This window comes from Epinephelus fuscoguttatus, linkage group LG23 (genome assembly GCF_011397635.1).
Source record: "Epinephelus fuscoguttatus linkage group LG23, E.fuscoguttatus.final_Chr_v1".
Taxonomy (NCBI): domain Eukaryota; kingdom Metazoa; phylum Chordata; class Actinopteri; order Perciformes; family Serranidae; genus Epinephelus; species Epinephelus fuscoguttatus.
The window spans coordinates 26,492,287-26,515,016 of NC_064774.1; the positions used below are offsets into that span (position 1 = coordinate 26,492,287).

Consider the following 22,730-nt stretch of genomic DNA (forward strand, 5'->3'; position numbering starts at 1 on the left):
TTTAAGCTGTAGAATTGAATAATTCATACAAACCTGTCATTTAATTTTTCATTCATTTTTTTAAAGGTGATTAAAAAGGCGGTGTCTTTTGCGTACACCCCCGAGCACACAGGGCCATTTTACTTCTGTATTCACAGTGAAGACTACTGGAAACTATTGTTGAACCGAGACCAGTTGTTTTTGTGGTATTCTGACATCTCAAAGTCTGTAAAGAGCCTAACTTCTAAATAAGGGCTATTGGCACTTAGGTAGCATTTTAATTCATAACTGCGTCAGAGTCTGAATGAACTATATGGTGGGTCTGCAGCTGATGAGAACTCTCTGCTGTAAACTCCAGCCCTCATGCTTACTTCAAAAACAGTCATAGATGTCAATTAGCTGAAAATACACGATTTGAATTTGATCTTGTGGTTTGTGCTGAAATCTGAATGCAGCATGTTTGTCTTGGACTCTAATTTGTAAAAGGTGAGTCATTAAATGAGATGAGATTGGTATCTGAGATTTCGTGTATTTCCAGCCTAATAAACTGTACGAGAGAATAAGAAAATAAATCCGCACTACAGCCAGCACCATTGATTTGCCATGGCTCTAACAGGGTTTATTTTTGGCTTACTTCCCGACTCTTCCTCAACTATCTATTTCATTTTACAGTGGTGTGAAAATGAAATTTAATTAAAGATAAATCTGCACAACACAGTGAAAAATTAAGACCTCTAATTACTACATTTAATACGGCAATGCTCTATATGGATTTAAATTCAAATAATTTAATTTAAAGCCTCCCTCCAGACACATTAAAATACTTAATAATATTTTGTTTAACATGGTTTTCCTACATTCTAGTTGAAAAAACTCTGACAGGGGCTATGGCAGATCTACTCTTTCTCCCTCACTGAGAAATTGCCCTACCACCACTGCTGTTTGCCGTTGGTATCGTTTTCTGCTCTCTCCAGCGTTGCTCACGCTAGACTGACTGGTAAAAAAGCAGGGCACCTTGAGATGGCTACCAGTTAGTATGAGAGGAAACACCTGTGATATTCAGCTATACATGTTCAAGTCTAGGTCAGGCCACCAAAAACAGTGAATAGCAGACATATAAGCATGGTAAGTGTAGTTAGCATTTTTTATTTACGTTGTTTGTCAGCTTGTTAGCTTGCAGGCTAACTGGCAGTGGCTGACACAGCATTAATGGTTTTGTAATGTACAATTATTTTCTGCTACGGTAGGGTTTTTGGTAAATAGTGGAGGGAAGCTCCAGGGGTGGTTTACATCTAAAAACCGCACACCATACCATGTTTGCTGTCCAAACTTTCATTATGCTAATGCTAACTCTGCTCTCTGTACTGACTCTATGCTGGAGGTGTTCAGGTGCCGATGTTATGTAAAAGTCTGTTCCCTTGTTGATTTATATTTTCTGTATTAGACAGCGATTGACTTTCGTATTGGTGACATACCTAATCCAGTTTGCCTTGAATTTCTAGTGTCAAACTTTGCACAGATACAAGTCAGTATGTCAGACATTTTAGGAGACATAAATATAAGTAAAACACATTGTTGAGTGAAGGGGAACTTAAAACATTTTACAGACCCCTAAAAGGCATCTAAGTGTATTGAGTCCATACATGTGTGATATTGCCCTTACTTGCGGTGAATCTTTGAGGTTTGCAGGAGAATTTCCTTGCAGGCCAGGCAGCACTGGATACAGTTGGTGAGGTTTTGCTTGCTGGAGATCACGTAGCCCTTAAAGATCCTGTCCAGAGAGATGCTTTGGAAGCACGGGCGGATGATCTCATTACTCATCTGCAACACAGCAGAAAACAAACACTGTCTCACACACTTGTCACAAATAATGAGCTTCGGGGGACCAAGTTACAGACACTGAGATTTACATTTATTACACGCTCAAGTGCTGAGCTATAATAACAAGTCACTGTTATACAAAACCCAGGATACGAAGTAGTCTTACAGTACAAAGTCATTAGCTACAAAAAGGGGACAAACAGCTAGCAAAACCAAGGTATTAACTTATTCATTACCCGCTCCACAGCACACGTTTCAGTTTTTATAAAGCTCAACTGAAGAGACAGACATATTATACTGGTTGGAGTTGACATGCTCAGTGTGGATTCTGAGTCTAGGTCCAGTAAGATTCACTCAGAGACTCAACTTACTTAGTAGGTAAGTTGTTCTTAAGTTCTTAAGGCTGGCTAAAATGACTTAACCTAACACACAAACTACATATGAAAGGTTAACCAAAATTAAAATCAGTAATCTAATGTAGGAAAACATTAGAATTTTCACAAAAACACATAAACCAAAACTAAACATAAATTCCAAAACGGTAAGCATGATGTGCAAAAAAAAGCTGCATCCACCCCAGTCAGGCATCACCAGTGGCAAAAATATTACAATTTGAATTACAACTCCATGATTTACCAAATTTAATAAATACACTCAAAAGATGAAAACTAACAGATGAAAAAGTGAAACTGAAATAGGAAAACAAACAATACAGTAAAAAGAAATGTGTAATAAGCTGCACTTAATAAATTCAGCTGCCTAGTCATGTACCATGTTTGAGATGTGTCGTAGGTTGAATCCAGCCCTCAGCCTCTGTGCATTTTCTGTAATTCCAGTGAAAATGGAAATTCCATAAAAATAGTCATAAAAAATGAAAGGGATCATTCTATGACAGCTTGGATCTGGTACCTCTTGACTTTCACACCAAAGGTCACATATGGCATAGACTTAAATTGACAGACCTTAAACTTACTTTACACTTGGGGCCTTGCCGTGTAACACTTTGCTTGAACTGAATATTTGATCACATTCATAAGCTTAAAGCCCCAGATTGAAGTGGTTAGTCGCATATATCCCCTGCAGGTTGAGTCTAACTGCCAGATGTGAGCTGAGCAGGGCTAGGCACATCTGTATTGATTCAAAAGTGGACGCTTGCACATGCATGCTCACGTGGGCACACACATGCACACATATAGACATGCACATCACATAAACACACACACACACACACACACACACACACACACACACACACACACACACACAGGTGTGGTTTCATACTACAGAGGAAAAAAAGGGTACGGTTTAAAGTGAGTGTAATTCAAGCAGGCGCACATTTCATAAAAGCCCCTATTTGATGTGCTGGGTGCCAGTCAAGCATGCTGTCTGTGACACACACACGTTCGCACACACTCTCACACACACGCAGGTAGGAGGTTATAAGAGAGGAGGAAGCGAGGCGAAGGAAGGAGAGGGTGTAATTATTGAGGATGATGTGTATAGAGGCCTATGTGGAATGACAGCTTCCCTTTCATTTCTCTGATCACTGGTTTAATCCTGACAGAGCTACAGCGGGCCACGGAGCTGCTCTGTCTGCTTGCCTGCCTGGGCTCCAACACACTGCCTCTATATCTGTGTGTGTGTGTGTGTGTGTGTGTGTGTGTGTGTGTGTGTGTGTGTACTTGCACATCTGTAAATGTGCATGTGACAGGATGACACAAAGTATATGTAGGTGTAGGCATCTCTGCATTTGCTTGTGTCAAAACATCAATGTTTTTCATGTGTGCCTGTGTGATTTCAATTTGTGTGTGTGTGTGTAAGTGCACGTGCAGGATGCCTAAGAGTGTGTGTGTGTGTGTGAGTGCTCACTGCCCAGGAAAATATGTTGTACAGGCTGATTGCAGTGGCAAGCAAATGCTGCTTTTAATGAAGGAGGGGGAGAGAGGAGAGGGAAACACAGGAAATTAAATTGATATGTAAATGACGGAAATTCTCATTTGAGCTGAAGGTTGAGAGTGCTACAGCATTAACCAGCTTATGAGTTAATAATGATTTTTTTTCCTCTCTCTCTCCTTTCCTTCTCAGGCTGGCTCCCTCCCTCTCTCTCAGAAAAAAAAGATGGGTAGGAGAGGGAGGCGGGTAAAGATGAAGACAACATATGTCCCTGAATCTTCTCTCTCTGGAGATTTCCCCCTAAACCCTTGTATAATCAGTTTCCTCAGAATGTGGACCTCTTTCAAAGGACGTGCATTATAACAGGCCAGTCTTGACTTTAAAAGTACATGTCCACTGGACGTTGTGTTCGCTCTTCTAACTACACATCTCTCACTTTTGTGTTTTTCCCCCTGTAAAAACAACCAGATGGTGTTGAATATATCTCAGATGGACATGGAGGAGACGAAGGGTGTCGGACAGCTTGTAATAGTGGTGTACTCCATGAAGCGGGGAGTAACAAAGCAAAGACAACATCAGCTGCAGCTACAGAGAGCACCAGAGGCAAATGACTGCAGAATGATCACTGCAGCTATTATCAACCACTAGGGTTATTATTTTCTCTCCCCTCTCTTTGGTATTAGCTGGAACGAAACAGCCCAGTCAAAAGTCCTTGCCCTGCAGCCTTCAGTGATTGGAAAATGATATTAAACCAGACATTGTGTTCCCCAGTGCAAAAAGAGAAGAGGAGGGGAAAAAAAGAAGAAACACAAAGCTGCAACAAATGAAGAAAATGGTTGAGGCCCTGCAGGAGAGACAGGGGGCAGTGGCAAGTCACACACACAAATTTGGAATACAATGCAGACTCACACAGGCGCAGATGTGCACAAAACACACACAGCAGGACACACTAAGTGCATGCATTACACATCACACACACATAAAAAGAGGCAGACAACCACACACGCTACCATGACACAAATGGACTCTGATTAGAAAGTATTAGCCAAAAAACATCAGACACAAATGGAAACCACATCAGTGATCTGGTTCTGCTCCAGAAAAGAAGGAGAGGGCCTTGCTGGCTGATGGAATCCTTTTTTTTCTGCAGAAAATAAACAAGACATTTTCCATCTCTATTATTTCATACAACTGGAGGGAGAAGAAAGCCTCCCAACCATAAGCAGAGATGGAAAACATAAAGTGAGCAAGGCTGCAGGAGAGGCCATCTGAGCTGTATAAAGCACAGTGCACCACAGGTTTCCAAGTTCCTCCATGGCCAATGACAACATGCACCTCTGCAGAGAGAGCAGACCACATATGCTGTACACATACATATGCAAAGTTGCACTTTAAGATCTGTGTTGTTTTTTTTACACACTCAAATATGCAAACACACATACATAGCTCCAGGTCAGTGGTCAGCAGTGAGGCCTTCAGACAACTAGCCTACTCAGCACAGATACAATGCCTTTATCTAGCAGCAAGTCACCCAAATGGCTGTAAAATGCCAATGCTGTAAAATATCTCCACCTCAGGTGTGAGAAATAATAAATAAGTGAGTAGGGACTCAGAAAAGCCTTTTGTGACACCAGTGAAGAGCACTGAAAAATGTGAAAAACAGCCAAACGATGAAGATGTAACCAGATGTGAGATGCTCAAGGCTGAGGTGCTGATAGAGGTCATGAAGCCATCACACAACTCAGCATATTTGCTGTGTTCTCAAACGAAATACAATATGATTAATGAAATTCTCTCCCATACAGCAACTAAGTCCCCTGGTTACAACTGGAAATGGAGTGTTCTACATCGTCCTTGGTGAAGGTAAAGGTGCACATTTAGTAATACAAAAGCTTTAAAGGCATCTCCGCCATTCTGAAAGGAGCATCGCCTTAACAGTGCTTGGGCTGTCAGATCATTGCAGCCACATGCACACTTAAAAAATAATTACACCAAATGTTTTGTTTGAGCTGTACGCCTTGATGTATTATCAAAGGAATAAGAGAGGGAGAGAGACAGGGCAGAGAGGAGGAAGATGAAGATGATGTTGAAATACAGGGACACATAAAAGACGAAGAGAGAAAGAAAAGTCATGCAACAGGGCAGCAAATGATTGCAACAATGAGAGTTCAGAACATAATTATTTGAGGTTAAACATTTTCCCCTTGGTCTGTGGAGCTGTCAGTTGAAATGAAAAGAGTTGGGGTAATGAAAACAGCGATGGGGCCTTTTATTCGCGCATTCGCTCTGAGTATAGTGTCTGAACACCCAGGACGAGTGGGAGTGGGCTGCAGCGATGATGACGCCTTATCAGAACAAGACAAAAACCTAATCCAACTGGAGAGCTGATCTACAACTGAAAGGACATTCTGACAGCGGAAGGTTATCTGCTAATGTTGCTCCACTGACTTATCTGCAGAATACATGATTGCTTATGTAAAGGACCTTGCAGCAGCTCATCTATTAATAGTCTACAACAAAGATGTTTGAAATATTAAGATTGGATTACTGAACGAGGCTGTGTGTAAGCAGTGTGTAGGTACGAGCATCTGTGTGAGAGTAATGGGAGTTGAAGACAGACGGAGTGAGAGAAGATCAAGCAAAAGAACTGTGGTCAAATGCAGGTACCTTGTGGAAGAGACCAGTGATCCTCTCACTGGTAATAGGTTGTAGTGGACGGAGCTGACCCATAACATGCAGAAGAGGCTGTCAATATGTCGTAGCTCAGAGGCTCACATGGCTCCTTCAATATTGGTAAATGGGTAGGACTGGTTTCAATTTCACTTCACTCACAGAAGGCAATCTGAGCATAACATACACACACACACACACACACACACACACACACACACACACACACACACACACAGAAAAGCGTTAAAAGCTGGGTACACAAAGTCTACACCTACCAGCAAATGAAAGCAACAGTAATGCATAACATTTTATCCATCTACATCCATCTCTCTTTTCTGCACACTCTTTCCTATGGACAGTTGCAGGTTGTAATCTGCAGATATTTTGCGCTGTACCTACCTCTAGTGATAAATGGCAAACGTCAAGCTCTGCTCCACACTTCACATAAAAGAGAAACATTGATAGAGTGAGGTGTGCTTCTGCCCCACAGCCTACTTTGGCTACTGTATGTGCACATACTGAGACTTTACCCCACATCCTTTACCATTTCCCATCTAAATACATTCAATAAACTCAAAACACTGGCTTCGTTCTCCTGTATACAGCAAGGTCGCTGTGTGTGATTTGAGCATTAGCCAGTGTCATCAGTCATGGAGTGCCTAAATTCCACATCCAAGCAGGTGCTGTTGGGCAGGGTTTGGCCCTACAGTTAAATGGATTGTTTAGCTGGCTTAGCCAACTCAGAGCTGTAAAGAACAGTGGATAAAGCCTCAATATTCTCTGTTTGCCCATAATTCATCATAGTGCACCTCCATGGCGGCTTGATACCAGCCAATATGCTGTGTTGGCCTAAGTTACGTGCTGGGTGACACTGCACAATACTGCAAGCCACACTTTTCATGCCCTTTGAAAGCTGTCTTTAAAAAAGCATCTCGATGTAGAGATGCAACAGCTGACTGACCAGAAATAAAGATCACCACTGCTGAAGTGAAGTGAGTTTTAGTTAGTAGGACAATGCAGCGTAACTCTTCCAATACTAGGAATGACAGGACTCGGACTTTGGTTGTACACATTTCCACACAGCAACTTAAAAAATACACCAATTTGGTCATGCAGTATAATTTCAGTATATTTGTATGTTTCTTTTTGTTATATTTTAGGATTTATACTAAGAATTAAATTCATTAATGAACTAAAATCAAAAAGTTTTCTATCGCACAAAATATTTTTTGAACATCTGCAACTGTAGTTACAACTCAAGACTAATTGTGTTGTAGATGTTTTAAGTTCATTGTTACAGTGTTCATGTATCAGCAGACTTTCTATATCTGTTTCACCTAAAAAAAACCCCTCAAAGATCTGCATTACGCTCTTGATCTGCTTGACCTCTGGCTGCTGCAGCTGCCTGCTTATGTGCCAAACAGATCAGAAGCCAGATGCATCCCTCATCCTCATCATTTTCTGGGCATTCAGTGGCTCTGTGGTCAGAAGTGATGGCAGAAAAGGAAGACAAAGAGGTGAAAGAAATGAAGATAGGAAAAAGGAAACTGAGAGAAGACCAGAATGATGTTGGGCCACGATGCAGTGAAAGGTTAAAATGAATGTGTGGACTACAGATTGTTTAGAAATGGAGGGAGAGAGATGATGGAGGTACGAAGAGCCAAAGACAAAAAAATGATGAAGATTGTGGATAGGTGAAGGTGAGAGGTGAAGAGCCCAGTGCCTCATTAAATAAAAACTCTAAAGAGTGAGAGTCAGGAAGCAGATGCTGAAGCTTCAATGGCGTTTTGAACAGAGAATCACAGATCAAAAGATAAAGTCTGAGTGACCTTTTAGACAGCATCCCCTGGGAGACGAATGGAGAGACAAAGGCACCCACCCACCCACACACACACACACACACACACACACACACACACACACACACACACACACACACACACACACACACGTAGAAACACACAGAGCCCCTTAGGCTTACTCTCCATTCTCTGTACTGGCTTCTTGTCCTTGCTGGCCTCCTCAGGGCTGCGCTGTAGGCCTTCCTTTGGGATGTGCAGCATGTTGCCCACCTTCTTCAACACATTATCTGTTCAAAAATAACATTACATAAAACATTACACATCACACAGCCACACCAAGGCTTTCACTGAATTACTCTGGTGTAAGATAACGCAGATCGAGCAGAAAAAAAGGTTTATTTTCCTTTCAAAATACAGAAAAATGCAGTAAAGTCATATCATCTCAAGAGAGCACTGCTCTCTGAGGTTTTTATGCCTACAAAGTGCAAGAATAGGAACTGCATAAAAGAGTGGAAAGTATCGAGAGAGTGGCACTCTTTTATGGTTTTCTGCGTCTACAAAGCACAAGGAAAACAGCTGTTAAGATACATGGAATGAAATATGCAACTCACTCTTTGCACTGAGATCAAATGGATTCCAATCTGCAACCCTCAGTGGGAGAAATACAAAGTGTTTACAGCTTCACCACCGATGGACAAGAGAAAGCCATGAAAAAAAACCACTTCACTCTACTCCACGTACCACATACACAGTCTGTACCACTTGGGAAGGTTCACAAGGTGAAAAATAACTTCGCCAACATGAATACACATACCAAAAACATCCAGAACGTACCAACATGAATAAAACGATCAGTCATAAATGAAAAACAGGTACATGAACGAAAGCAGAGTGAAGAAGGTGCAAGGTCATAAAGAATAATGAGAGACTTTAAAGGCCAGTGTATTAGTGAGCCCACAGCTTCCTGTTATCAGTCAGGAATGGGATCCCCCACTGAGGGAACAGTTAGGATCAGCATAAAGAAGATAGCTGGGCATCATCAAAACACACGTTCATACGCAGTGGCAGCAACATGTAGCCCTCCATTAGCCTTTAAACAGAGGAGATAAACAAGACAAGTACAGGAAACGACGGAGTAAAACAGAAATAATGAGCAAACTCGAAGGTGAGCAAAACAGCTGAAGAGCACATTACACATATCTGTGTGAGAATGTGTTATTTAGCCAGCCAGTATTGTTTTCTTCCCATACCTGTTTGTGTGTGTGATTGAATATGTATATCTATGTGCATGCTTTCTATGGTCACTTAACCTTTGTGAGCCTGCAGTGTATGGATGAAGACAAAATGATTGAGGTGCAGCCTTGCCTAGAGCCAAATAAGTGCTTTGCATGATTACTACCACTCACTCTGGCATGGGAGTGAAATCTGTACACCCACGAGCTATAACATTACCTGTGTTCTCCATTTACATACATACTTATGCTGTAAACCAACCTTGTGCAGTCACAGGAGGCAAATCATTGTGACTTCATTGTTATTGAATCTGGAAAGTTTAGAATAAAGTTTCTAGAAAGCAAGGAAAAAAAATGTTTACCCCACAGGCCAGATTTGAGAGTCTAGGAATTTTAAATCCTTGAAATGCCTTTGATTGTTGGTGTATTGACTGAAAATGATATAGCAAAATGAGAATTTGCAGGGGGCTGAGGGAATGAAAAGGATTTCTGTCAGGATTATCCAATCTTTGTCTGATTATCCGGGAAACGTGGAGCTGTGTCAGGTAGAGGAGGCTGTAATTGTGGGTGTGCAGTTTCTGTTTACTACCAGCGTGGGTGTGTGCACACGCGTTTGTGTGCCTGTGTATGAGTGTGTGTTGCTTCTTTGAAAAACAGTGGCGTTTTGTACACTGATTGAGATAATTAGCATGAGAATTGAACCATCACAACGCACCAGTATGCTGTGTGATTACCCCCGTGTGTCTCCCCATTCAACTAGTCCGTCAGCGTTTACCTTTCTGGCTTTGCAGACAACAGAGAGCATCTTTTTGGCTGTAACATGAAAGAACAAGTCCAAATTCTGGAGGAGCTTGTCGTTCCACATGAAGCAGATCAATGGTTGGCTGTCAAACTGACATTTTGTCAAAGGGGATAACCTGTATTGTGATACGCTCTTCTTTTAATAGGAAATGTTCTGCAGATATGACAGGGTAATTTTTAGGTAGCTTCAGTGAAATTCATAAGAAGTGCTGCTGTTAAGGGAGGTTATGGCGAAGACATCTTTTTAGGGATTGATAGAAAGAGGAAGAAACTATGTCAAAGGTTCAACCACAATAGTCAAAGAGACTGGGTGCCACACAAAGAGAGGTGAAATAGAGGTCTACATTACAATTTTGTAATTCAATTTTCAAAACCCTGATCACAGAGGTGTCTCTGAATAGCTTGTCTAGTCATATTCATTTGTGCAGCCCAATACCACATACAATTTCTCTAGCAGTGAAGCTGTTGCAGCTGACAGTAGAAGCCATTCACAGGCCAGCAGAGCAAACATTAGAACACAGCTACGAGACTCCAGGACAGTGCCAGGCTTCAGGGGGAGGTAAGCAAATGTTAGAAGAGGTGATGAATATCTGTGGCTAGTTAACAATGTACAGAGGAGACCCATAAACCTCCTCTTTATAGGAGTTTCTTTAGAGCTACTACCAAGTGCATGTTGTTTGATAGTGAACTGTATCTCTTCCTCTAACGGTACCCACCTGTGAGGCAGCAGAACACGCTGGTGGTGTCCTTGATGCTCTTCTTTTCCCAGTAGGTGCTGAGGGCAACCAAGGGGGCATGCAAACAGGTCATCCTGCTCAGCTCTGGGTGGGGTCGCCCTGCGCCGTGCCAAACTGTACAGTCGCATCAAACGTCTCCTCTGTGATTACCGTCTCTGACACATGGACGTAGTAGCCCAGCTGCTCTGCCACCTGTCCATGTAAAAGAGTGAAGCAGAGGAGAAATGAATCAGAGCAGTGAAGAGAGGCAGAGATATAAAAGGGAACACGGGGATAAAAGGAAGGGGTGAAAGAATTAAAGACAAGACAGAATGGGCAACGGAAAAATGGCGAGATGATAAATTGGAAACGAGGGAAAGGGAAGGAATGGAAATGAGTGTTGAGAGAGAGAAAGCACAAGAGAAATGAAAGAGTGAAGTCGAAAAGGGAGACAGGGGAAAGACAAAGAGCAAAACCATAATGGTGATGCAAAATTTCCAAAAGGCGCAATACATGCAGAGACACCCTGAAATACATAATTAAATTATGGCATTCAGTGATTCTCTTTTGTGATCTCTCGAAAGCAGGAAACCACTGTGGCCATGAAATGGGAGATATTTTTATTAATTCCTGTGGGTCCCTTCAGTTGCAGCTCACTTGGTATTCAGGGACATCATTACCAAAATCTACAAAAGCTCTTATCAGTTATAATACTGCATAGCACTGCGCCTGAGTGTGTAGGGGTGTGTGTGTGTGTGTGTGTGTCTTTGACAAGGCTTGGCAGCAATCTCTGCTTCACATCTTTTGGCTTCTGAGGAGAATGGGCAGTCCAGCTTTTTCTACAGTGTTTTTGACATTTCCATTAGTCGGGATGAAAGCTAAACAGGTATCAGACGAGCTGGACAAGGCTGCATAAAGAGCCTGTACAAAGGCATTGGAACACCCCTCTCTGACGGGGACACGCAGGTACATGCATATCAAACTGCACAGCCAATTAAAAAACTGCAGCTAAACATTGTTTCGTCATCACTACTTTTTGCCAGTATTTTCTCTATCAAAATGTGTAAGCTACTTGAACCTGCTCATAGGAATTAAGCAGCCCCCCCTGGGATTTTCAATGTCAGAACATTCATTATAGGGCTCAATGGGGCACAACTCCTTCATTAAGGGCTCCATAACACGTCTCACTGGGGTTCAGTCGTTATCTGTCGGTGCAGCACTCCGCTGCAGCTACATTCGGCTGGGGAGGGGGCGTCGGCTATACCTGTGAGGGTGCGGAGGACTCCGCCCACTGGCATGGTTGTGATGGAGGTGTCCTTGGTGGAATTATACAGCTTCCTCTTTTTGTCCTCCCTCCACAAGCCCTTGGTTACACCAGGAATGATCCACATAACTAATGACAACTTCAGCTGGATGGTGAGTCCAAGGACAAGAGAGGAAAAAAGGTGGTTATTAAGTGTGATAATGTCACCATGCAACTGTGCACACCCCAGAAAAATGGCAGGAAAAGTTTGTGCAATTACACCCAATGACCTGTATCCCCCAATTATAACAATGTACATCATAATTGGAAAGGGCTGTGTTCTAACTCCATGAAGACCCCCACACCCCCACCCACCCCACCTGGCCCCATTCCTCACCAGAAATTTAAACATTCAAGCAGGTGGTGCCTGAGCTACCTCTGATATTAGCTAAATTATATCACTATGTAGATTACACATGGAGCTGTCTTGTTGAATAATGCTAACAGGCAGCTACAGCAAAATGTGCATGCGACAGTCTTGTCATTGTAGTGTGTGTGCGCGTGCATGTGTGCGAGATCACTGCCGGCACTCCATTGCTGTTATTTTCAAGGGGAAGGTGCATGTACACAAACACATGCACACACAAAAGCATACATAAACACTAGATGTTAATGCCAGCAGTGTGTTCCCAGGTGGAAGGTCGTAATTAATTCTATTAATTCAATAGTTGAGAGGACAATGACTGTGCAGGATCACTGAGCTTGCACCAGCAATCTCAACCTGCTCTCTACAGTCCTTTTTTTTCCCATTTTCTGCTTTTTACTACATTTAATTTTGTTTGCACAATTTAAAAAACAAAAAGATTTACACTACAAAGAGAAAAATACCAGTAACTAACTAAGACAAATGAGATGAGATTCGAGGAAAACAGCAGGTAAACTGTTAAATGAAAAAACATTACCTGGGTCTGGTGCACTCGGGTTGCTGTACGGCAAAAACGTAATTTTGATTACTGGGAACTCAGTTAGCACAGTTGAAACAGAAACTTAATTATGTGACCATGTATACAATTAACCAAGTGAGCACATTTACAGGACAAAGACTCAGGACAGGGAACAGTATTGCTGTTAACAGCAGTGTAGTGTGCGGAGGGAAAGATGACTTGTGACTATGTGCATGGTATACTATGCTATTTATTTTGATATTTGCAGTTGAAATTACACTAAAGTGATGCTTATTTAACTTCTTGTTATAACCTTATATGCTGGGACTTTAATTTGGATATATCCAGTGTTGCAGTGGTATCTGATGAGGTGGGTGTAGCACTAGGTAGATCAGTAGGTTACCAAGGAGGAAGTGGGTATACTCCCTTATACATTCCATTAGCTTTTTGGCTGATAGATGGGTATACTGGAAACAGCCAGAAAAAGAAGTGGGTTATACCCTGTATATTTGCATATACCCCAATACTCCACTGGATATATTCTATTCACATTTGAGCACTAAACCAGTCATTTCCAATATTATAGAAATGTAATAATATTGCAAGATTATTGGTATATGTCATGTGAAAGTATTATGGTCAACCCTACTTTTAACCATCATTTTATGCTCAATGATTTAAGCTAAAAGTGGGGGGCAAACTGTAAATAAAATCTTAGCAGCAGAGTAAGGTGGATCACACTTAAGTTAAATTTCCTTTTTGAAGTATGGAGTCATTTAATAAACTGACTTCCCCAGCAGTCCGTTTACATATAGAGGTTTCATCCAACTTTTTGCCTTGACTTAATAACCTGCAGCCTCGCTGAAACAAAGCCAGAGCTACAAAATTAATCTCTAAAGTAAGAATTTCAACTGTGTGTTGAGATTCAACACATATGTAGGTTACAGGCTGACATAATAACTATTAGTACTGTATAAAAGGTTTTTTAGTTTTCGAAGTCATGTACAGTACATTTGAGAATCAATCTTTAAAAAAAACCAAAAACAGAATTGTCTTGAAGAGAAGGAATGATTTTTAAGGAATAAGAGCATAATGTTCTGGTTCAGTACTGGTATCATCACTATAGAAAAAAAAACTCATTTGGTTCTGTAAGCTTAAATAAACATCTGGTGGCTCACAAAATCCAACTTCCATTCACTGCTTATGAAGCACTTCTGAGACAGTTAGTCTGGATGACACAGCAGGCGGGTCCTGGAAGTCTGTTTTTTGGCTTAAGATGAGAGTTGTTCATGTTCACAAACATTGATTGGACTGTAGTAGAGCACAAGAATAACATATGTCTTGAATTGAGTGGTATTCAAGTTTAATGTTCGCCTGCGATGCAGTTCCAACCCTGCAGAGTGCCACTGTCGGTGGCTGCAAGACCCCGACCATCAATTCTTCATTGCTGACAACGTTTCCATTAACCAGTTTGAATGCTTTACCAGATAACTGGCACACAGTCTGGCTTTTTTTTGACCCCACCAAAGCCTTTTCACTGCACTCATAGTCCATTTCTCTATAGTTAACGGTATGTAAGCATGGATACACAGACATGAAGTCCTGTATATGCACTGATTGACATACACAAAACACTTTAATGGACCTTTGAAATGCAGTGATATACCGAAGGACACCAATTTCCATAATTACATCTATTTCACATTGTCAACGTTTCTTCTTTTCTTGTTATTTTAAGCACTGTCATTACTTTTGACAGTACTCTGGAGTTAAGAGTTGGTGTAATTGTGCTGAGATTTACTATTGTATAAATAAAAATCCTAACTCCTGAGGAAAAATCACAATTTCTTCCATCCAGAGGTAATCATATAATTACACAATTAGGCATTTTTGAGGAGAACGATATGGGATAATTACGTGATGCTTTGTCATTTTAAAGATCTGCTGTAAACCACATCAAAAAGAAATATTCAACATCATCAAGCTGCAAAAAATCTGCCGGAAAGACCTGGATTTCACCTTGTGTGCACACAGTGATACTTAAATTCATTTGCAATGCATTAAGAGTATTTGCGTGTATGCATATAATTTTCATGTGTGTGTTATCCTCCAAATCAATTAATAATTGACTGTACTAAATAATTGACAAATAGTTAATGCAAAGAATTGAAAATGAAACCTAACAAGAGTAACAGTATTTTCAAAACGTTTGAGAGATGTTTATGCACAAATAATCACATCCTCTACAAAATATGAGTCATGTTTGCAGACAAGGAGTATGTATATGTCCCTGTGTGCAGCCATCATTAATATTTACCGTTAGGTTGGACCTCCAACTATTCACATGCAAGACTTCAGCCTTTTAGAAAGGTTGTAGCTCTTTGTCTTCTCCAATTCATCTAAGTCTGCTTCAAAATAGAGGAGAGAGGAAAGGTCAAAGAACTAAAACAAAGAAATGAAGACACCATCTTGTCTAATTTCAGAGCTTTCACTGCTACAGCTTTGTCTTTTTCTGAGAAAAGCTAAAATGATTGGTCTCATAATAGCTTCTATAGTTTTATCAAGATCTTGGCAAGCATGCATGCACCTGAGCTCATGACAAACTTGCAACTCCCATCGTCCATACCAACTCCTAATCCTGGGATTGACAGCTGGGGCCTGTGGGGAGCACGATGAATAATTTGTGGGCAGAAAGAGCTGCAGGCAGCCGGAAAATTCGGAGACAAAAGTAATAAAATGGTGAAGTCAACAGCTTCATGAACTATTTATCTTTCTGGGACCGATATGTCCTCCTTCAGTCTCTGTCTGTACTGTTCCACTCCAGCCACCTCACTTGTCAAAGCCCACAGCAGTCCAGGCTTTATTGAAACTTTGATTCAGTTTCCCAAGTTGTCACTTTCTAAGGACTGTGTGCAATAAAGGAGACAGGTTATTGGGGAGAAGAACAGAGAAAGGGACTAATGAAAAAAGAAACCTTTACTGCAAAGAAAAAAAGCAAAGAAACCCACACTACACTACAGTGATCTGAGTTTGGAGGAAGCACAAAAGTTGACAGTGATCAATAACATTAATATGGGCTGCTGCAGACGGTCTGCTTCAGGCAGATTAACTATCTGCTGCTGAAAAAGACAATAGACGATTGTGACAGAGTAAAGCTATTGTGTGATATTTAGCCATCAAAAGTTTTTTGTAGGCTTGTGATTGATCTCACTTATCAATTATGGGTTTAAAGTTGCATGCACTAATACAGAACCATACAGTCCAAATAGTTCATATTATGGCTCATGGAAAAACCTCGATTTACAGGTGCAAATTCCTCCTCGAAAAATTTGAAATAGTGTTGACCTTTTGCCAAACCATGCCGGTAAGGTTAGCCTAGCTTGTCATTGACATTGCAAAAACAAATGAGTAGACAAGAGCCAAAGCCCAAAGCTTGAGGATACTCCCAAGACATAATACCAATGGGAATATTGCGGTTTTACACTAAACTAATAAAACAACACAGGAAAAAAGTAGTCAGTCACTGTGAAACCAATCATGACATTGTTCAGTTTAAGTCAGGTAACATTAGCTATATGTTTTAAAACCTTTATATCAAACATGCAGGGAAAATGTATTGTCTAGTATCTGGGGTGATTCAAAAACTGAATGTAATGCGAGGACAGGAAAGGCACAAGTTAAACAAACTTAGTTAACAATGACTCTGTTCCATTAAGCGTCCCACTAAGTATGTAAGCGAGCCAACATGCAAAATACCATGGCCCTGGAAAAGCTCACTTAACGTTAAATGGAATACACTCATCTGGCTAACAATTACACTTGCGCTTACCCTCATATGACATGCCAAAATGTCTGCTGTGGAAAAGGTGTGACGTTAATAGTGCTGTTCATTAGTCTACATGGACACACAAATGGAGCAGCGCCATAGTTAATATCATTAGCTACACCTGTGCTCTTCCTGCCATGAGTCAAAATATTTTGTTGTGAGAAGGGCAGACATACTGTAAATTAAAATTGAGTAATACGGACTTCCTGCCTTATTTTTCATTTACTTGAGGTGCCCTGATTAAGACTGAGAAACGACTATTAAGTTTTTAAATTAAAAAAATATATGCATCTTTCTGTGACAGTCATATACCATTACGTTAACCTCACTGAACAGTAATAGTGAAACATGAGTTTTTGTATTGTATTGTATTGTTCGCATTTAGCACTAACGTTTCTTTTGAATAATTCATATTAGAAACATTCATTTAAATGGGTTATATAAAACGGCTTACAAACTACTGTGAAACAGTTTAGGTTAGCCAGTGTTAGCAAACCCTTAGCTAGCTGTAGCTGAAGGTCGCTATCTGACAGGAATGACGCAGTAAAAAATAGTTAACGTTATGTATTTTCACCTTTTAGTTCCACCGCAACAACTTTACTGGTCTATTGCGGCTATTTGTGTTAATAAATGTAATGTTTCTTTTATTCTGTAGCCGAACCAAATAGTTCTTACCTGAGTCTTATGTTAACCTTGTAGGAAAAACATTACATTGGCCCTGCAGCTTCTTAACCGAAATACTGAGAGTATGTTGTCTAATGTAATACAGCGCGTTGAGGTCTCGGGACCATCATACTGCATTCCTATTGGCTATCAATAAACCGCCTGCTTCCGGTTGCCATGTTCATAAAAAATGACGACAAACCCACTGGAGGAAAGTTGTACTTCTTAACGACAGATATATCCTATATAATATGAATAAAACAAATCTCTAATTTCAGCTAATGGGATAATTTTCATTCTGTTATTTGTAATTAAAAAAACAACAACAAGCTTCTGGTGGATAGCAGACTGGTGCCTTGTGTTTCTTGAAATTGCAATTAAATTATAGTCCCCTTGTAGCATCTATAGGCTTACATCTACACACTGTATGTAGAGTGTGTTTGATCCATAGACCATAAAACCTAACTAAATACTTATTTGTTATGACCCTCCCCAAACCTACATTTATCTTTCCTTGAGCCTCCCTGATCGATGTGCAGAATATGCATTACCTTCCCTCCACAATAAATGACTATCTATTTTTAAAATTTACCCTTTATGTTTGGAAGTTAAAAGTTCAAGACGAAATCTTAAAGCTGAAAAAAAGGCTTGGTTTTTCACCCATGGTGACCTAAAAGTGATTTTGTTGAAACAGGGTAAATTAAGGGTGATTGGGACAGCTTTTGAATTTCATCCTTCTGTAAGCTTTCTTGCCATAACTAAAATTGAAAATAGCCCAAGGAACGACACATTTCGTTACCTAACCATTTAAGGAGGAATGTTTTTTTTTTTAACATTCCAAGGCAGCATAACATATGACATACACTTTTAAGTAAACTGACTATATCATTTGGGTGATTGGGGTAGCATCTTATCACTTGATTAAGGTCAGTGTATGCATATTTATTGCAGTTTATTTCATACTTTGATATAATTTCACATGCACGTATTTCTTTTCCTGTTCATCATTATGGATAAAGACTCCATGTACATTTCTGCCAAACTTAATTGCTGAAGTCCATCCACAGCTCATGCGATATAAAGGGGTCACTCCTCACTCTCACAACAGCTCCCTCCCTCCCACACCCTCCCTTAATTCTCTCCCACCAAATTTCATTTAACACATTTAATTGACTAAAAAAACCTCAAAGTCCAAAATTCATTGAATACATTTAATTGGGTTAAAGAAAAAATGAGGTTGAGGTTAAAAAAAAAAAGCTAATTAGGATTAGTTAGGAATAGGTTAAGAGGTCAAGGCTGAGTGTTAGGTTTGGCTTTGATAGTGTATTAGTGTAAACTTAGTGCTTTTTGGTAATTGGCTAGTCCAGCTGGCAAAAATGGCCTGCAAAAAGCACTTAGCAAAATCCAGCTAGTCCATAAATATTTTCATGGTTGATTGGGTTCTGCACATGAGGAGGTTGGGAAGCACTAATCTAGAGCATACAGAGGGTGATCATTTTCTTTATTAGCAAAGCCTTTTAGCACTGTCCCAATCACCCAAGTGTGTTTGGGGGAATTTAAAAAATAAATAGACACAATATGAAGACAGTTTTACTGATTTTGGAACAGTAGTACTTTATAATCAGGTTCCCATCAAAGTGTAATATATTCGCTATGACAACTTTATGACCTTATGATGAAAACCAGTTAAAAGCGTATGTCATTTTCCTTGCCTCATGCACTGCAGGGACAACATGCTGTTTGAATCTTGTCCCACCCAGCTACATGATGTCACATATATGAGGGCATGCAATTTTGATTATGTGGTTTCACAGCTATGGGTCAGTGTGGGTCTCACTCATCAGGTTAGAAGATAATCCCTGTATAGTTATACTGACTTTGTGTCCAAATCACCCTTAATTCACTCACTATTTTAAGCTTTTTCTGAAGGTATTTGATCAAATCCAAAAATAATTTCTATTTTCACAGTTTCTGGCTATGATAAGTGGTGTAATCTTGGTGATTTCTTTAAAGAAAACATGCCTTCCAAACCTGCATGTTTTCTTTAAAAATCGGTGGTAAAAAACAAAAAAAAAAAACAAAATACAACCATTTAAAGTTATACCCCTTATCTAAGCCAAAATGAAGTACATTAAATTCAGATCCCCCCCCAGTGCTTTAAAAATGATTTGACATGCCTCCCCCTTTTAGCACCACCTCCTGCCTCCTCTTAAATAAACAGTCCCTCAGAGAAACTACATGACATTATCTGACCTGACTAATGCCCCCATCATTTTTACCCCATGCAACAAAGGGGCTTACTATTTATTAAGGTATCAGCCTGCACAGTGCTCTGCCATATTTTTTAATTCAGTTTTAATAGGCAATGTTTTTTTCACTTCTGTCTCAGTCAGCATTGGTTTGTTTTCAGTACAATATCTTATTTTTCTGTATCTCTGAGGGCTCTTAATTCATTAATAAATATTTGCTAAATTACTCTGATTCATACAAAATTAACTAAGCTTGTTTTAATTAACTAAATTTTCCCTGAGTCATCAACAGTAGCAGGAAGACATGTCCCAGCTTTTAAGAGCCTAATGGGAACTTTTGTTAAAGCTATGTAAACACTTGTTAGGTTGATTTATGTCTGAAGGCCATTTGTTTTCTAAATAGCTGAGAAAGTGCATCTTCATTATAATCTTATCTCCCATTCCTATTGTAGGTTTAAATCCACATCTGAAAAGTCTCTGATGCACTTGGCTATGTGTTTCCCTACAAACACCAGTAGGAAACATCGCTGTTTTTCTATGTATCACATGCCTGCCACTTATTTTTGCCCTATCTCAAGCTTTTAACAGGAGCAAGGCCAAAACAGGGGGGCCCCTGTAGCAATACTATCAGCAAGTTGACCCCGAGTTGAGCAGAGCCACTTCTGCGATTCCCTCTAAAGGGTAAGTACCGTACTGTAACTGGGATGACTCTGCTCTGAGTGCTCTTTCGCGGTCTCACCCACTTTTCTGCCACTTGGATTGTCCAAGAGTTGAACCCATCATACAAGGCAGCGGGGAAGACAGGGAGTTCATGGTCTCACTTTTATCATGTTTTATTCAAAATCAGGATTAAACATTAAATTCAAACCTTTTTTTTTCATGCGAGAGTGAGGAGAAGCTTTACTGTTGCTGATAGTATCAAGTCATCACAGAGAACTCGTAATGCAGTTCACCTCGATTACCTGTCCAAAATATTGCTGCTTGCTGTCTGCAAAGAGTGCTCCCAGACAGTGTGTGCTGAGGAGAGACAGGCAAAAGGCCTCAAAAGGCACTGTGAGTAACTGTTGTCAGCATACCAGAATTGTAACTTCAATACAATACTAGTAGATTAAAAAAAAAAAAAGATACTTGATAACACTTTTGATAGTATGGCAAAAGAAAAAAGTTCTAGACACAAAAAAAATCAGATTTTTTTTCTTTAAATTGCCGACCTGCAAATAAAGGCCTAGGTTTTGTTTATAACTTTGATAGTTTCAATACTATTGATTTAACCATGGCAGCATTACAACTTTCTCAGTTGCTCCCTAAAAAGATAATTTCCTTTTAATTTTATGGATAATTATATTCAAAAACCTATATAGTCTTCCAGAAATCAGTCTGGTTTGGGACTTACTTGTATTTATCAGTTGGAAATCCTCCGCTAAATGCTGTCATCCAGAGGAAAAAAATATTACCTATTGTGCAAAGCATCATTAAAATTGAAAAAAGCACGAGTATATGTTAACTGGTTAATTAAGAAATCAAATCAATAGGCCTGTGTGTATTTCAAGGCTCACATCGCAGCTTTAAAGCATTTTGATAGTGACTGTAGGCACTGAAATAACAGCTGTCATACAACTCTCATCATCTGGGTGTACATTGAGAAGTCCCTGAGAAAATTAAGTATTAAAATCAGAAACTGACTGAAAAACTGGCAAAACACAAACATTTGTGCCAAAAGACAGGACAAAGAGCCCATATATATTTATTGCTGCATTAAAATGTTACACTGGCATATCATATTTATCCTCATAGTTCCACATACTGTACATATAGCTTGCTGAGATCACCGAGGTTGTCTTACCTTTCCCTTGTGAACAGATGTAGACATGTATGTGTTCGTCAGTGTTCTGAGCTGAATAAATTGTGAAGGTGAGTCAGCGGGGAGCTGGTGTTGGAATGAGCAGGATTGATGTGCTCACAGCGGACGGCCTCGGATCCATCATCGGCTTGTCTAAACTGGGCTCCCGGGTTTATTCAGTGTGGAGTATACCTGCAGTATGGTGCCCTTTACAAGTCTCTGCTGCACAGGAGGCCACTGCAGAGGTCATTGTGGTAGCTTTATTCACACATGAATGCACTCGCTAACAGTACACACACACACACACACACACACACACACACACACACACACACACACACACACACACACACACACACACGTGCACGACACCTACTGTTGCTGAGCAGACCTGTGCAGAGGGCTAAATTAGGAACAAAGCTGTAATACCTGAGTGTTACTGGAACAGATTCGTTGAATGCTGTGCATCAGACGGACCAGCTGTGTGTCTAGACGTTGTTACTTAGCACTGTAACAGAACAGATGTAGCACACATTTTCACTTTCAACAAAATAAACTACTTCTTTCACCAATACCAGACTTTGACAGCATCTCGAGAAAAAGGTCAGACTGTAAACAGTGAGTGTTTCGTGTGTACAGACACATCTATTACAACACAAAAGCACCCTATGTAGTTGGACAGAAATGTACTGTAATGTAGAGTTTTTAATAAAATACACATGATATAAGATACTAGAGAAAGATTTTACCTTTGTTGTTTGTTGGGTGAGTGTGTTGACAAAGTTGTTGCTGCACTTTCTAGGTACTGCCAGCCTATCGTGTGTTGCCCCTTAAAAATTCAATAACTGATGCTGGTTCAGGGCTTTAAATCTGCTTCCATACACCCTTGAGGCTCGGTGTCAGCCAATTCAGTTCAGGGTAGAAGTAAGAAAAAAATAAAATCAAACAAAAAACAGACTCCTGTCTTGGCCGGTATCAGTGCTGTCAAGAAAGATGGAGCTGTGGCAGTCCACATGAATTATATATTAATAATGCATGTTTTGATGAT

General features: G+C 40.2%; 1 long non-coding RNA gene across 1 annotated transcript in view; it reads right to left on the reverse strand.

Moving 5' to 3' along the window:
- Positions 1–17,704, reverse strand: part of LOC125883886 (uncharacterized) — a 42,371-nt gene extending 24,667 nt beyond the window's left edge. The window contains exons 1-8 of the long non-coding RNA XR_007448606.1: positions 17,606–17,704; positions 15,422–15,509; positions 13,123–13,145; positions 12,182–12,326; positions 10,918–11,130; positions 8,348–8,455; positions 6,361–6,535; positions 1,643–1,800 (exon numbers count right to left, since the gene is read on the reverse strand). This is a non-coding gene — a long non-coding RNA (uncharacterized LOC125883886). The remainder of the gene's footprint in view (positions 1–1,642; positions 1,801–6,360; positions 6,536–8,347; positions 8,456–10,917; positions 11,131–12,181; positions 12,327–13,122; positions 13,146–15,421; positions 15,510–17,605) is intronic.
- Positions 17,705–22,730: the final 5,026 nt, after the last annotated feature.